Source organism: Colletes latitarsis, chromosome 6 (assembly GCF_051014445.1).
Source record: "Colletes latitarsis isolate SP2378_abdomen chromosome 6, iyColLati1, whole genome shotgun sequence".
In the NCBI taxonomy this organism is placed as follows: Eukaryota; Metazoa; Arthropoda; class Insecta; order Hymenoptera; family Colletidae; genus Colletes; species Colletes latitarsis.
This window is the reverse complement of record NC_135139.1, coordinates 14,163,873-14,179,967: the sequence shown is the minus strand read 5'-3', so window position 1 is coordinate 14,179,967 and position 16,095 is coordinate 14,163,873. Positions and strand designations below refer to the sequence as shown.

General features: G+C 37.0%; 1 protein-coding gene and 1 long non-coding RNA gene across 3 annotated transcripts in view; both read left to right on the top strand.

Moving 5' to 3' along the window:
• LOC143342774 (dipeptidase 1) overlaps positions 1–16,095 on the top strand; it is a 185,205-nt gene that overhangs the window by 88,249 nt on the left and 80,861 nt on the right. The window lies entirely within an intron of this gene.
• LOC143342699 (uncharacterized) lies at positions 408–2,178 on the top strand. Its single transcript, XR_013079853.1, has 2 exons — positions 408–1,192; positions 1,493–2,178. It is a non-coding gene; the product is annotated as an uncharacterized LOC143342699 (long non-coding RNA).

The window sequence follows — 16,095 nt, the reverse complement described above, 5'->3', positions numbered from 1 at the left end:
CATGTTTCGAAAACATTAATAATATGGCTTTTTAAATCATATTTTTTATGAGGTTTCTGTTGACAATATTTACGTCGTTGTATTTGTGAATGATGTAACGTGACTGTTTACTGTATATAAATATTTTTCTTGACGACAGTGAATTTATCCAACCTTGTTATTTACTTGTCACGATCAGAATTAATTTTGGTCCTCACGGAAGAACGTTTCGTTAGAAAAACAAAAATTAGAGTAGACTTCCCCTTCTAGCTTCTCTTTTATTAACATAAATATCTTACTTTCGTTTCAATTGTAATGAGATAATGAATATGCACACACATCAACGTTTTCTTATTCAAAATTTATTTATAATACTCGTGTGCTTATAAAATATTCGAGAATCAAATTATTTAACAAACTTAGAAGATTACTTAACAAACAATTGAAACGAGCGGCAGCGCAACTCGTTTCACAGCGACTGAGCCCGCATAAACTTTTCAATTTCCACATTACATATCAGAACGTGCTACGGTGAAGCACCATAAAATCAGCCGTACCGTTATTCCCGCAGGAAGAACAGAAGGAGATACACAGGAAGTATATACATTTCCTAGTAAGCTTGAGCTCTAATCTCCTGTTGCACGACGCAGACTTGGGATCTCGATCCAGAACCAGGAGAAACGAACTTCCTTTCCCTTCAGATTCCCCGGGGGAGTCGTTTCTGTTCGTTTGTCTCTCACACTCCTCCGCAGTCACCCTCCACCAAGCTCGATCCGCTCTTTCTCCGCGGTTACTGACTGTAATTCATTTCCTTGGCACCGCTCATGATTCCCACTGCAGATCTCAGACTATCCCCCTTCCAGAACGTTCGCCATTTTATCTTTATTTCATACTTTATTTGCCTCGATAAAAGTGTTTCCAAAGCCCTTCGACTGTGACCATTAGCATTCTTTGGTACCCTGTGGTCGAACGACTATAAAAGTTTCTGAACTGGCTATTCCACGTAACTGAATCAAATCATAGCGTTAGAACAGTAGAAGATAAAAGAAAATTATATTTAGAGAAATTAAATGGATTCTAATTTTTATTTTCGTTTCAATAATTGCAAGATTACTTCTTTTTTAATTGATCTATATGTAAGAAGGATACGAAGAAAAACTTGTCAAAAATATTAAAGAAAAAAGAAAAAAAAGGAGATTTCACACAATATTAGGTAATTGCGTCCTAGTATTATATGTGTACTTTAAAGCTATTTGTGAATTTTTAACCCCTAATGAACCTAACTCCTTCGTTTTCTATAAAAAAAATATAGCACTAATTCTAAACGTTTCATATCGCCTTGAAAAATAAAAAATTGATAAATAGAACGTTTCAGATACCCTTTATGTTGAATTACACTCGTTTGGTAATTTGGTGTATCCATATTTTTTCCACGCATCAAATATAGGATAATAACTTCACTTCCATACTTTTAATTTTACAATATAAATATATTATTCCACAATATTTTTAGGAAACTTGTCCGATTACTTCTGACACGCGCGTCGAAATATTGATGGCGACAGGTGAATAGTTCTCCTACGCCTTTAGGGATCACGGTTGAAGACAAAGTAACGAGCACAAGAAACCAATTTCACCCTCGATAAGCAAGTGAGTAACCCCCCGTTCACGATGATTAACCCCAGCCGAGGGTGAAATTATATTTATAAACAAGACCCTGCGTGATGCGTTCCACCCTCGACCGAAGAGACAAAGCATAGACGGACAAAATAAAAGGTGGCCGAAACGGGGATCGTTGAAGCGTGTAGCATAGAAGTCTCCGGAACAAATGCACGGAGGATCGTGGGTGGCAATGCATTTGAAAAATTAACAAACGCATAAAAAGTGGGGATGGCTCAGTCTCTAATAGCTGCTGCAATATTCACTCGTCGAATGAGGCGGAGGTCTTTTCAGGGTCGTCGCCAGACGACCCCCGTGATCAGACATTGTCGCGTTGGTCCTTCCTGCATCGCCATCTTCCTACGTCCTGAGATTTCCCAAGCCACAGAAAAAATTTTTATATTGCTCGTAGTTTAGTTTTTTTTATTTATGTATTCTATAAGATCCACCCCTTTCGAAGAAACTAACAAACATTGTATAAAAAGATATATGTCAATATTACATTCAGGGTGCTAAAATTATACCACCTCATAATGTAAATTCCATTTCTTTTCTATACAATAAGATAATATTAAATCTTAAGCAAAAACACAGTCTAAACAGTATTTAAAACGTTGATTGACAGACCAAATCTTTATTTTCAGACAATTCGAAATTATATATTTACTATTTCTCGCAGTACTTATTTTTATAACTTCGTTAAAATTGAAAAGTCTCGTCTGAATCTATTTTCTTCAACATCTTATCTTGAGAAGTATTTTAGCTTCTCGATAAAATGTGTTATTAGTGATCTCAGCGTGGTAAAGAAAATTTCATATATCATACGCTCCTCTTGGTACGATGTAACTTTTGTATGAGAATATTTTATACACGATAATTGAATTGAAAGCTGTTTAAAGATGGTAACGTTAGATCGTTCAACCTGTATACTCGAAACATATTTTTCTATTTCGTATCGTCAAGAAAAGGTTGCCAGATGTAACCCTTTTTCGGTTTTAAAATTAATGGTCGACCTTAACAGATTTTCTCGCGACAACTTTGAAAACCTATCGACAGCCCGTTCCCGGCGATTCTCGTTTTTATTCCGCCCTCGGTGTGGATATTCCTTCTGCCGCGAAGACACAAGTAATATTTCATAGTCAGCGACGATAAATAGAGGAAAGAGAGGGACGCTTTCGTCGAGTAATGCGGACGGAATTGAAGGTGGCCTATAACTCACGCGAACGCCGTGGATGTAAAGTGCTTTTAAACGCGGCCGTCTGGACGGATGAAAAATCTCGCGTCATCGATGATAGAGATCTACTGTTTCGTGGTGAGCATTTGAAAAGTTTGGTTAACAAAAAGTTCGCGCGGTGTCACAGCATCTCGAAAATCGGGTTCACGATTCGATACGACAGTTTCCCAAGTAGTCAAGACTTACAAAAATTGCTTCGTCGTTGTGGATTTTTTACATTTCTCAAGGAACAATCATTTCTATATTGATAAAATAGCTATGAAATGTAAATTAAGAACCTTCAAACAAAATGAAACGTCCTCTATAAATATACTTCTGAAGCTATTTGACTGTTTGAATAAATAATATTGGCGCAGGAAGGATCGAAATGCGGTCTTTTTGATGCATAATTAATTTATTAATAAACGGACTAAAAACTACGCACGCATGGTAAGCCACACCGTGTCGGCAAACAATTGAAAAAAAGTTCCATGCAGGGACAGAGAATGAATAATAGACGAGCAATTGCACCGCGTACAGGAATCAGTGCACTCTGACAAATAAACCAGAAATAGCTTGTTCAATCGTACGTATTTTTAACAAAGTCCGAGATATTCTGTAAAATTATTGGCCTCGCGGAATTGCTAATCGGGCAAACGAGAAAAATGTTTACCAATAACGTAGATAGTCGAAACGAAACAACATCAATGGAACATTTACAAACTTTTTCCTTATACGAAACTGTTGTCGGGTGAACGGAATCTCTGAAAGAGCGGAGCTATCTTTGTTAATGGCGACAGTATCGTAAGAAACACGTGTAAAACGCGATAACACGACCGACACTGACGTATCTGGACGTCGACGGCCTATTTCTTCTTCGTCGATTATCTTCTATCGTATTTCTTGCCCGTCGCTGTTGCCGACACCGATCTAACCGTAAAGGTTGAAACAACCATGAAAAATATCATCGGCCATTCGTTTCATCGAACCTCGTAAAAGTTTTTCGAAGAAGTACCATGAATCTCGCAGCCCGACCTCGCCCTGGAAGGGATACAAAAATCAGACGGAAAAGTGGAAACTGTGATACGCGGAAGGGATCAGGGAGGATTGAAAATTCTTTTATTTACGAGCTATGTCGAACCTACGATTCTTCGTCGACGTAGGTAGAACGTAATGTAGGTTTTCGTAGTTTTAATATACGACGCGCGGCGAATGCTTTACAATATTTCGACGAGAAAGAGTTTTTATTACTTGGAAACGATGAAATATTAAATTCTACATTTTCTTTGTTTAAATCTAATTTGTAGAGAACATCAATATATGCATCGAGAATGGTACATTATTATCATTTTGTTTGAAGTTATAAATATTTTTAAATTATGGTACGAACTAAAAGAATAGTTCTTTCTACAGATATAATTTGAAATTGTAATCAAGAAGATAGTCAAATAACACATTGAAAAGTAATATCATTTTCTTTGCCAGGCGATTTAGGATTGTACAAGAAAAGGAAGGAATACAATGGAGATTCATGGAGAAGGAATAAAAAGGAATTTATAGTCATATAAGAATTGGAAGGAATAAGCAGATTCACGTTATTAAAAATAAATTTATCAAAACATTTAAACATATACACAGAGTTTTTAATTTTGTTGTAATAGCCAAGTTTTAAATTTTGCAAAAATTTAGAGAGTACAATTTTCCTTTGTGTCTTAATAAAATAAGAAATTGCGAGTTCTAAAGTCGGATATGTAAATGGAATCAAAGTTCCAGCGATCTCACTTTAATATTCGTAGTATTGAAGCTACTAAACTAAGAAGATGGAAGGCATCGAAGAGACCGATCAATACATATATTCTTTCTATATCTCTGCAGAGACATAAAAATTTGCTTAATATTGTAAAAGTAAACTAATAAATGATTAAAAAAATTATCCTACTATAATATAATCGTTATTACACTTAACTAAAGTACCATAGAATTTAAAATTCCGATTATCCGGCATACTCGGGACTGGACTAATGCCCGAAAATGCCAGATAATTGGACTCCATATAAGGTGATAAAAACAAGGAATTTGGTTTTTCTCAGTTTACGAGGTTAAGGTATAACTTTTTGAACATTCTTGGAATTTCTACATATTCTTCACTGAAATACGCGTTATCTGCATTTTGAAATATTAAAATCGTCCAATCCGTTCATGAGTTATGACGTTTTAAACATACGCATGAAATTTCAGGGGAATCATTCATGTCTCTGGTCAGACATTATATTTTCGGTAAAGAATTTTTTTCTCGAAAGTGCGTAGGATTTCGGGGGTATGTCTATTCACCAAAAATGATTGTAATTGCCCCCTGCAATCGACAATAATTTTTTCAGAACAATTTGAAATTGTTTTTTTCGTCGAAAAATTTAGGCACCTGCCCCTTGTCGATTTTTCCTAAAAGTTCGTTTTTAATTTTTAATGAACACAGCCATAGGTAATGCAGTAATACAATTCATTAATAAGAAATAAAATATATAAAATACCTACGTTTATTCGTCAACTGTTTAATATCGACGTCACTGTTGGATGCATGCGGCTGTGACTCCTTGTTTGTGTGAAATATAATCCATAATCGGGATAATAAACCGGATAACCGGCTGCCGGATAATCGGAAGTCTACTGTAATACTCAAATTAAAAATTTCTGACGCTCTATCCGTGTAGTAGATACCTAACCGTGGAAAGTTTCACAAATTCATAATAATACTAAGGAATTATAGAAGCATATAGCTAGACAAAATATCTTATTCTAAATTCCCCTTATTCTATGCATCAGCAATAATATCACGAAATCTCAAGAAATAATCAGAAAGTAGAAACAGAAACCAATTAAACAAAACATCTTATTTTAAATAATCATCTTAGCATTGCACCTGATTTAATATAATTCATACTTCTAAGATAATTTATTACACATTATTCAAACCGAGGGTTTTCGTATTTTTGCGATCCCAATAGACCCCAGACTGTATCAACACTACCGCCATTATACAGTCCTGCGTCGAATCCTAACACTCTAGATAATCGGAATAACACTGTACACATCAAGCACGAATGTCCAGCTAGCGTAAATCAACAATACGGCGATGCGTCTGTTACGAATGGCGCTTCAACGTTGTTCCTTCCCCCCGTCGCGGTACCAATTCATTTCGACTTCCCGTGCATCAACATACCCAGTTGCTCGAGAGGAATATCAAAATCGATACGACCGTCCCTCGCTTTGCCGACCCGGCGGCATTCAGGCTTCGCAGGGGCGAGTCGTTACACAAGGTAAGCGAGCCACGGCGTTGCAGCACCGAGATGCACCCACCAAGACTCGGAAGTAATGAGAAAAATGCATCAGACGCGCCAACCGTGCCCCGACCCCGGCCAGTGCTCCGGGTCCGTAACCCTTTGCCAGTATTTGCGCGCCTCCGCGAACGACTTCCTAAGGAGAGGAAGGACATTGTTCTTCTTTTCATCGTTCGCGTTTTCGAAACAACGAGGCACAGATTTTCTGTGGACGTTTGCGTAAAAATGACGTCGCGCTCGAATCGAGGCGTTTCGCGCGTTGTGTCGCGATTCACGAGGACGTTTGACCTTTGCAGAACTGATTTTGTGGGGATACTATAATGAGACTGCGGATCTTTATGCAAACTCATATCTTTGTTAATAGAATTAACGAAATGAGAACGCTAAAGAGAATATTCAGTGTGCTAGGGTTCTTGAAGTGTGTTGACGTTCTTCTGATAAAACCAAAAGAACTGGAAGCATCCTTTTGTCTCTTGGTCGATTACTTCATACGTCAGTGTAAATTTTGTTGTAATTTGTGTATTTAAGAATTCAATCTTATGTTTCATATTGGTTTTTTCATTTTTAAAAAATTTGGAATATTCCTTTCAATTTCACAATTGCACAATTTTTGTTAGATTTATGGAAATCTTAGGAGTTGTGTTATGACTAGACTACGTATCTTTCTGCAAATTCATATTTTTATTAATAGAATTGCAGAGAGTTGTTTCAACTCCCAAATATAATAATTCGTATCTTACTTTAGGGATTTCTTATATTTTTATAAATAAATAAATGTGTAAACATTCGCAATCTAATAATAACATAGTCAAATATGTATATTTAGATTTTCGACTCTAACTATGAATCCTTGCCAAATATCACAATTGCAATTCATTTTAAATCAGTAAAAATATTAATTAGGCAGAGAATAAAAGAGTGTTCACACAATTCTAAGAGTTTTGAGAATGGTTGGTCACACTAGGTGTCATTCTACGCCACAAGGCGAGTTCCCAGGCTAGAGACTTGGTCCAAAGATCACGAACGTGTTCCACCCCTGGGCTCCATTATAATCACGGGCTATTTCGTCTGGGAATACTAACCCTCTCCTTGTTATTTGAGTCATAAAGGACTTGACCCTAACGTGCAATAGATGTAAGGATGCTTTTCTTGAGTCCTCCTTACTGACAGAATCTATAGATCAACTCCTTCATGGAGCAATTTAATTATTGGTCACAGAAATCAATCGACACATTGTCCAGAAATTAAACGACGAAATTTATATCAATACGAGATTTGATAGCAAATAGATGTCCTACAGTTGAAAATGTTTGCTGAAAATTAGTGTGTATCATAGGTTTTATAACTACAAAATACGACTTTTCATAATAATAACCATAGTGTCAGGGAGGTCAGAAAGTTCCTGTAATAATATATTTAAGCATAGAAGATATTGTTTTAATCGATTACTTATCTCACCCAGCTATGTATAGTTATAGGCTATAAATAGTTACATTTGATCGAGGGTACATTTAGGTAGTCCTTCATTCACTCTTTATTACACTCTCAGCGTTTTTATATCCTCAGCACTTTACATTTTTCCTCTACGTTACACTATGCTCATACTTTCACAAGGCAGTCGTGCAACATTATTTTCTCTCTGAAAGAGACTTCTTTTTCTCAAGATCCTTCTCCTGCTCCTGTATCGAACCTGTCCGTTATTTCGCATAAGTCGAAGGATAGAAGGAGGTTAAAGGGCCTGGCCGAGGTTGATGAAAGACAGGCCACGTAATACCGCAACCTATAGTTGCCTACCCCGCTCGCGATCGGAGCTTCTTTTCTATTTTCGCTCTTTGGCGGTGTAACTGATCCCTTTTGCCTGCTACGCCAAAGGAAACTTCCTTGTTCGTTTCATTACCCCTTATCGTGCATTCCGCTTGAAAATGCTCCGGCGTAGCCATTCTCAAGAATGTCAATTACGACGCTTTCCAGGCTGATAACTTGCAGCGTGAGAAGTAACATCCAGGACAATCTTGTCATTCTCGGTAGCATTACCGGAACTTTCATACAGTGTGTCGCTTATGTTTCCCTCGGTCGCTGATATGGTGGCCCCGCTGGGCGATTCCCCGTTTCTGAAAAAGAACGGCGTCAAATGGTAACCAGCGACGCTTCTTTCCCGTGCAATCTGTTGACTGCGTGCATATCTCTCCGTGATAAAATTTTTGCCACGTTTCAAAATCGTATCTCCTTATGTGCATTACGGTAGAACTCCAATTCTCGTCAGTGCTCGATGAATTTCTGTTGGATTCTTGTTTCATGAACTACTACGAAACGTCAAATGTTATGTGAACGTTACGAACGAAAATATTAACGGAACATATTTATACTGTGTTGTTGATGTATATCAAATACTGCAGATTCTGACAATGAATTAGTACCCAGATATATTGACCAATTTCATTTTTTTAAATATAGTTATTAAACCGTTGAAACCACAATTGATAGCAAAGAAAATTAATTTACAGTGTTTATAAGATTTAAAAGATCTAACATTCGTAAAGTCTTCAAATGAAAATAATTAATTCCATTTATAGTTAACAAACCAAAAAATAGTTATCAACAGGCAACGAAAGTATACTTTCTATGCTAAATCTTAAGATATATTTATTATTACACATTTTGTGTTTTGTTAAAGATCCAGATCAATTACTTTTTGTACGTAACAGTCTGAATTGACTCAGTTTTATTTTTTTTACCATTTACTATCGTTACAATTCTTACCGTTGTTAGCATTTATCAGTTCACAGACACATACAACGTATATGTTAATTGTTTTAATTGACACGTGCCACGATACCGAAATTATAATCTGAATATATACGTGAATGAATATTCAAACTAAACAGTACTCATTAACAATGAGAATTGAAAGTACAGTTTCATTCTCGTATGTGTCCACTTAGAAATTTTTCCTTTTTGTTTTAAGTAAGTCGAATCCATAGTTAATTTTTAAAAAATTATGGCATATCAGTTATGTATCCTCTTGGTACGTTCTCAAGTAGGTTGTATTTTAACTAATTAAACGTACTCTACCAGGGTAAGAGTAAGAAAAGAAAAATGAGAAAAGGCATGATGCAATTATTTTATTCTACGGTCAAAGTCGGAAAAAAAGTCTTCATTTTCGTTAAAAGAGATGGCTTGAAAATGCACATTCAGAAATGTTTTATTTGAAATAATTTCAACTGACTGTATGTACTGTGCAACAAATAATGTCCATCGGTGAAAATTGAATTTAATAAATTCGTCCAACTTCGTCCTGAAGAGTGTGTATTAGTAGAAACCTGTGGAATACGTTCTGTGTGCGTGTATACTGTGAATAAAAATGTAAAATTAATGCTCGCTGAGGTGAAACTGTAAAAATTAACTCATGCATCCTCTGATTTTTCATGTACGTGCAAATATATATTATTAAATGTGTGTTGTAATGTATCCAATGAATGTTGCTTCGCAGATCTAATTTAGAATCCGTAAAACGCGCAACGAGAAAATTTCTCAAAATGAAAAACCGAATACCGAAATTTCAAGACCGTCATTTTATTATACAAAACGAGAACTCTTATTTGATTCATATTTGAAACTTTGACAAACTGTTAATTCCATTTAGAATTAAGAATTCTGCCATGCAAATTGAGAATAGAAGCTTAAATAAGGTGCAGATGTTATTTCAAATAATTCATGACTATGAATTCGGTAAACTCTGTATATCACTGATCATACGGATCAGAAAATGGACATATTCGATTGGAGGAAGCTTATGAGAGTATATAAGCTATACGGTCAAACAGTAATGAACCATACATAACGGGAGTTTAATATTTACAACATTGATCGTGGAGTTAAACAGCTTTAGACTAAAGGGACAAGATACGAGGGACATCCATGTTGAGAGACGTAACAGGGATCATCGTTGAAATGCAGGGACTACGTTTATGCGGACACTTATCCATATTGAGGATATCTACGACTATCTAGTCACAGAGACCTGTTACTATTAGAACTTAAATCATCCCACTAACGTTTGACGTTACTTATAAACGCCTAATAAAAACCACTCCTTTCTCTTTTCATAATTTTCCCTTTTCAACAAATCAGTTGACTCGAACACCGTAAACTGTCATACACAATCGAACGATTGCTATTAGCGAGGGATTCGCAATGTCAGCAGCATTCCGTCTTGGAGATGATAAATGATCGGATGTGTTTAGCCTCATTACTGGCAATTTGTTACCTCGCTTATTGCTGTGCCAGCGAATCGGTGTCCAGCGTCTACATACGTACATACGTCGACAAAGCTAACCACATTCCTGGTTCTTGTAGTACCGCAAAAATTCGCCCACTTAACGACCACGTGCTCGTCTAACTCTGTTGCTCTTCATTTGGAAATAGTCCTCTACGAATTGTTTTTGTTAATTTCACACTATTATAGTATAGGAACACATAGAAAATTTCAAAGAAACAAGAGCCAACGTGTGTTAAACTCCGTTTTACTCGAGGCTCAAGTTACACGTTGCTGTCACATCGCAGGCAACATATCATATTATGTTTAAAAGAAACTTTAAATTTATATACAGATAGAAAAATCTATTTAGTATGTACATTTTAATACTTTCGTTGATTTTTGTTATGGAAGCTGTACTCTGTCTTCCGTACACTGGGGACGTTTTATGGCAGGGGTGTTTCAATTCGGAAACGTATTCACCGGTTTGTGTGTCCCATCAACTATGCTCAAAATTTAGTGGTTGGAATTGTCGTTTAAATTAAGGTTATATGGAAAATTATCTGTTTTGTCTCTGCCATAATCCGTTGCTGATAGAGTGTTGAGCAGGGAGTCTCGTGCAATAGGTGGCTTTGAACGCGTAACAAAGTGGCCGAATTTTCAATAACGCTCGTTACTGTGCACCAAGCAAACTAGTTACGCGAACAACTGTGATTCGAGATCCTAGGGGCATAAATTTAAAGTTCAATCTGGTTCAACCAAAATCGCGCCAGCGGTGGGCGAGCGACAGTCCCAGCTCGCGACAGTTAGTTCCAGTTTCGAGGCACGTTATCCGTCGAGCCACGAAGTCACCGCCGCTACACGTGCAATGCATTTAGCCTTGGCTACTCGATCCGAGATTATGATGTACAGTCTGCGCCGTAATACCGGATTAAAATGTAACACGCTACTGTGAAAGCATATACGAGAATCCTGACCGCATACAACCGGCTCTATACGGCTATTAGAGCTCGATTATTCCACATCTAAATAATGGGTCTCTCATTATCGACTCAATTTAGAAAGCTAATCACCAACCACGCGTGTAATTTTTTCCTTGCTCGAGAAACGAGGAACAGCTCTACAGCGCTCAGTGAACGTGTTTGCCCTGAGATTTTTTCGTTCGAGAATCTCGAGGAGTTTTTAAATTAATAATATTATCGTTGATCGAATATAAATTATTGCAGTGTTCTTTCTTAATAAAATAATAATGACGATCGTCGACGCACGCCTAATCTTTCTTATGTCTATCTGACTTTCCGTTTTAGAAATATCATCGTGGAAAGGAAAATGTAATTTTTTAATTCCCACTATCTCTTTCTCCGTCTAATGCATCGGGCCTCTCTCTCTCCCGCACGTGCGTCGTGACAATCGTGACCGAGTGACGTAGTGTTTACTATTTACTACGAGCACGTGCGGTCGACGACCTTGCCAAGACCGTAGTGAGAAAGTTCATTGAACTCGCGAAAAGTAAACAAACACTTCCAAGCCTTATATCTCCGGAACCAATTATGCTATCGACTTGAATGAACACTCATTTTAAAGGGCTCTTCATCCTCTATCCGATGAAAGTAGCGACTATTATTATTATGCTGTCTCCTATGTTTATTTTGACATTTACTTTAACGCTATATACCTAAAAAAGTTTCAGCAATTTCTATTGATCATACGACTGGTGTACGATAGAACTGGATTATAAATTGTTTATTTAATTGAAAAAGTCATGGTAGGAATGGGTATACATGTCGATAGGTTTAGCGTTAATTTCAATTATAAATGTTTTTCTTTTCACCGTCACTTCGGTAAGTTATCGTGGACGAATCGTTTCGAATTTACGTAACAGACTTTTAAAGTGATCGACGTAACTTTCGCTGTTCGAGAACAGCCAAGTTGGCTAGGACGTAATTTCAAGCAATGAACCTTCGATTCCTTATAACGTTAAATTCTTCGCGACCCACTTTCGACCTCCCCCTCTAATGTCCATTTTCCTCCATAATCTAATGCGACTTCGATTCTCCCATCCGATCGAATATCTCGATACACTTGTCTCTGATTACCCCGAACCACTCAGTCTTGTTCGTGTTTTAAAACTGGATGCGAGCCAGTAACCCAGAAATGTACATTCGAATATCATTGGTGCGATATTAGCGGAGGGACGTCTTCGTCGGTGGTCGTGAGGTTTTTGTAACGGAAAATCGGTGATAAACAATGGAGACAGGAGATGGCTAGTCAGTTTGATCGGCTTTCGGTAGTTCGAGGAGGTTAAGTGACCCGCTATCACAAACGTGATTACCGTCAAAGGGCGTCGTAGCTATCGTTGAAGTTTGCCCACGTCGTTTTACGACGACGTGGCAACCGTTCTGGCGACTATGAATATTTATCAAGCCGCAGGATCGCCGTGGCGGGATATTCTTGCGTGTCTCGCGGCATCGAAGAATTTTGATATTGTTACGCGGGATCATCAAGGGGGCCAGAATAATCACGACAATGTCCTTGGGATTATACATTGTTTGAGGAAACGGAGGGTGATAATCGTTTCACGGGGAGTTAAGTTCCTTAAGACTTTGATCCTTGAATTATTGGGAGTATCCTTTAGACTTTCTGGGAGATAGAGCTGGCCCGTTACTCTGTTAGCTGCTTCTGATTCGGCAAGCTTCGCGAGCTAATCGATTGAGTGCCTGATGGTAGACCCAGGATTTAGGTGTGCTTTCGCGTAGCACGCTTCCGTTACCTTCGGTATTTTACATGAAAATGAAAAATAATTTTAATGTTTATCGTATTCAATTGATTCGATGCGATAATATACGATTCTAATATTAAATTTCTAATATTTACATGGAATACTTGTACGTAGGAGTCTCTACAATCGGTATGAAATTGACTTACAGCAATCTCGTTTACGGAAGCTCGATCAAACCACAACGCGTGAAATTGCCTTTGCTTCAGAGGCACACTTCCATCGTGAAAGGTTAATCTAATAAAAGAGTTTAGAGAATTTTGTACATTCGCGTGCGCTCCTTGATTAAACTTCGAAGTATTACACGATTCTCGTGAGTTTATTACGTGTAATTAAAAATTGAATATAACCTAAATACAGGGTGTTCGACCATCCCTGGGAAAAATTTTAATGGGGGATTCTAGAGACCAAAATAAGACGAAAATCAAGAATACCAATTTGTTGATGATGGCTTCGTTAAACAGTTATTAACGTTTAAAGCTCCGACCGCAATGAATTTTTTTTTCGAAAATGCGCAAGATTTCGGGGGTATGTCTATTGACCACAAATGATTGTAATTGAATCCCGCAACCGAAAATAACTTTTCCAGAACGATTTGAAATTTTTCATTTTCGTCGAAAAATTTAGACGCCTGTCGACTTCTCTTAAAAATTTGTTTTTCGTGTGTCTTTTCTTTGATTGACGCTCTATGGAAAAGTTGTTTAATACTTTTTTGTAGGTATCCATGGGCTCTACTTCAGCAAAAAATTTCAATGAGATCGATTCACTATTGTACGAGTTATGGCCGTTTGAAAATTGGCCATTTTTATGGGGTTTTCTCAGTTTACGGCGTAAAGGAGCAACTTACCAAATATTTTTCCAATTTCTACATATTTTACACCAAAATACGCGTTGTTTGCTTTTTCAAACATTAAAATCGTCCAATCCGTTCAGAAGTTATGACGTCTTAAAGATTCTCGGTGAAGCATTTCGCCTGTCAATTTTTCTTAAAAATTAGTTTTTTGTGTGTCTTTTCTTTGATTGACGCTCTATGGAAAAGTTGTTTAATACTTTTTTGTAGGTATCCATGGGCTCCACTTCATAAAAAAATTTCAATGAGATCGATTCACTATTGTACGAGTTATGGCCGTTTGAAAATTGGCCATTTTTATGGGTTTTTCTCATTTTGCGGTATCAAGGACCAACTTTTCGAATATTTTTGCTATTTGTACTCATTCTCCACCAAAATACGCGTAGTTTGCTTTTTTAAACATTAAAATCGTCCAATCCGTTCAGAAGTTATGACGTCTTAAAGATTTGCATGAAATTTCGGTGAAGCATTTCAGGCCTCACACGTTAGATTTTCGGTAAAGAATTTTTATCTCGAAGATGGTTAGGATTTCGAGGGTATGTCTATTCACAAAAAATGATTGTGATTGACACGCGCAAATGAAAATAATTTTTCCAGGTCGATTTGAAAAATTTTTTTTCGCCAAAAAATTTCAGCACCTACTGAATTTTTTTCTCGAAAGTGGGTAGGATTTCGGAGGTTTGTGTATTCACCAAACACGATTGTAATTGAACCCCGCAACCGAGAATAATTTTTCCAGAACGATTTGAAAGTTTTGAATTTAATTGTTAATAACTTTTTAACGAAGCCTCCATCAAGAAATTGGTATTTTTGATTTTCGTCTTATTTTGGCCTCTAGAATCCTCTATTAAAATTTTTCCCAGGGATGGCCGAACATTCTGTATAGAATCTACAGTACCAATATTTTAAGTTCCATAACATGGAAGGCCAATAGATAATTGTTTTTCTTGTTGTATTATCTGATTCTTAAACTCGAAAAAGTAAAATGTAAGTGCATTCATTTTACACCTACTTAATTGAGTTTTTAAAGTAATAACAGGCGTTCTTTTCTTCCGTCTTAATTTTATGATAGTATAATATAATAAATGACGAAACAAGTTCGTTCGAATTTCCACTCGATGTCCGGGCACGTTTTCACTCCACGAGAGCTTTTCGTCCCTGCGATGCATTCAGTACCTGCATGGCAGAATCGCCTATTAACTTTAATTGAGTTTAGAGTTATCTGCTGTCCAACGTACACGGATAATTCATGGTGCCACGTGCGGCCATTAATTATGAGGGTGGTTCAGATATAAACGAGACCGTTTTTTCTATTAATTAATTTAATGTTTGCTCGCGTGATGAAAGTAATAAAATAATTTTTACAGTCATTACGAGCAATCCCTCTATTATTTATATATTTCTATACGATTTTCTTGTCTCTCTATAATATCTAATGATTTTTATTTAAAGCTTATATTTAATTTGTTCTTTCAAAGAAGTTGTAATATATTTTATTATATCAAAAATGAACAGATACGGTCAAAAACATTTAGCACATTGCTCATTCTTTAAAGATATTTATTTTCAATGCTCGAACAACTATTGAATAGTTGTGTGATAACCATATTTCGGTTCTTAACCAACTTTTACAGGATTAATGGGAAGCCCTGAAAAAAAGGATGTCGCGTCGAGAGTGGTGCGAACGCGATTCTCGCCGTTGTAGGAACCGATGATCCGGAAACGAAGAGGCAAAAGTTTCTCGCGAAAGAACCGTCTCGTTGGTGAAAGAAACAGGGTTGTGCGATTGTGGCCTTGAATTGGCCCAATGTGCTGTAACGACTGAATCAAGCCGTAAAGGATATCTACGCCATCAATCCTCTTCGCGAGAACGATCGACTTGTTGCGGCTGTAGATCACAGTTTGGAGTAATGGAGACAAGTTTATCACTGTCTCGACACATCGGGCGGATTTAATCAGCCGTGCGTGTAACTCGATTCATCGACTGCGACGAATGCGTTTGTACGATTCTTTTGTCTGTTCTTTCCT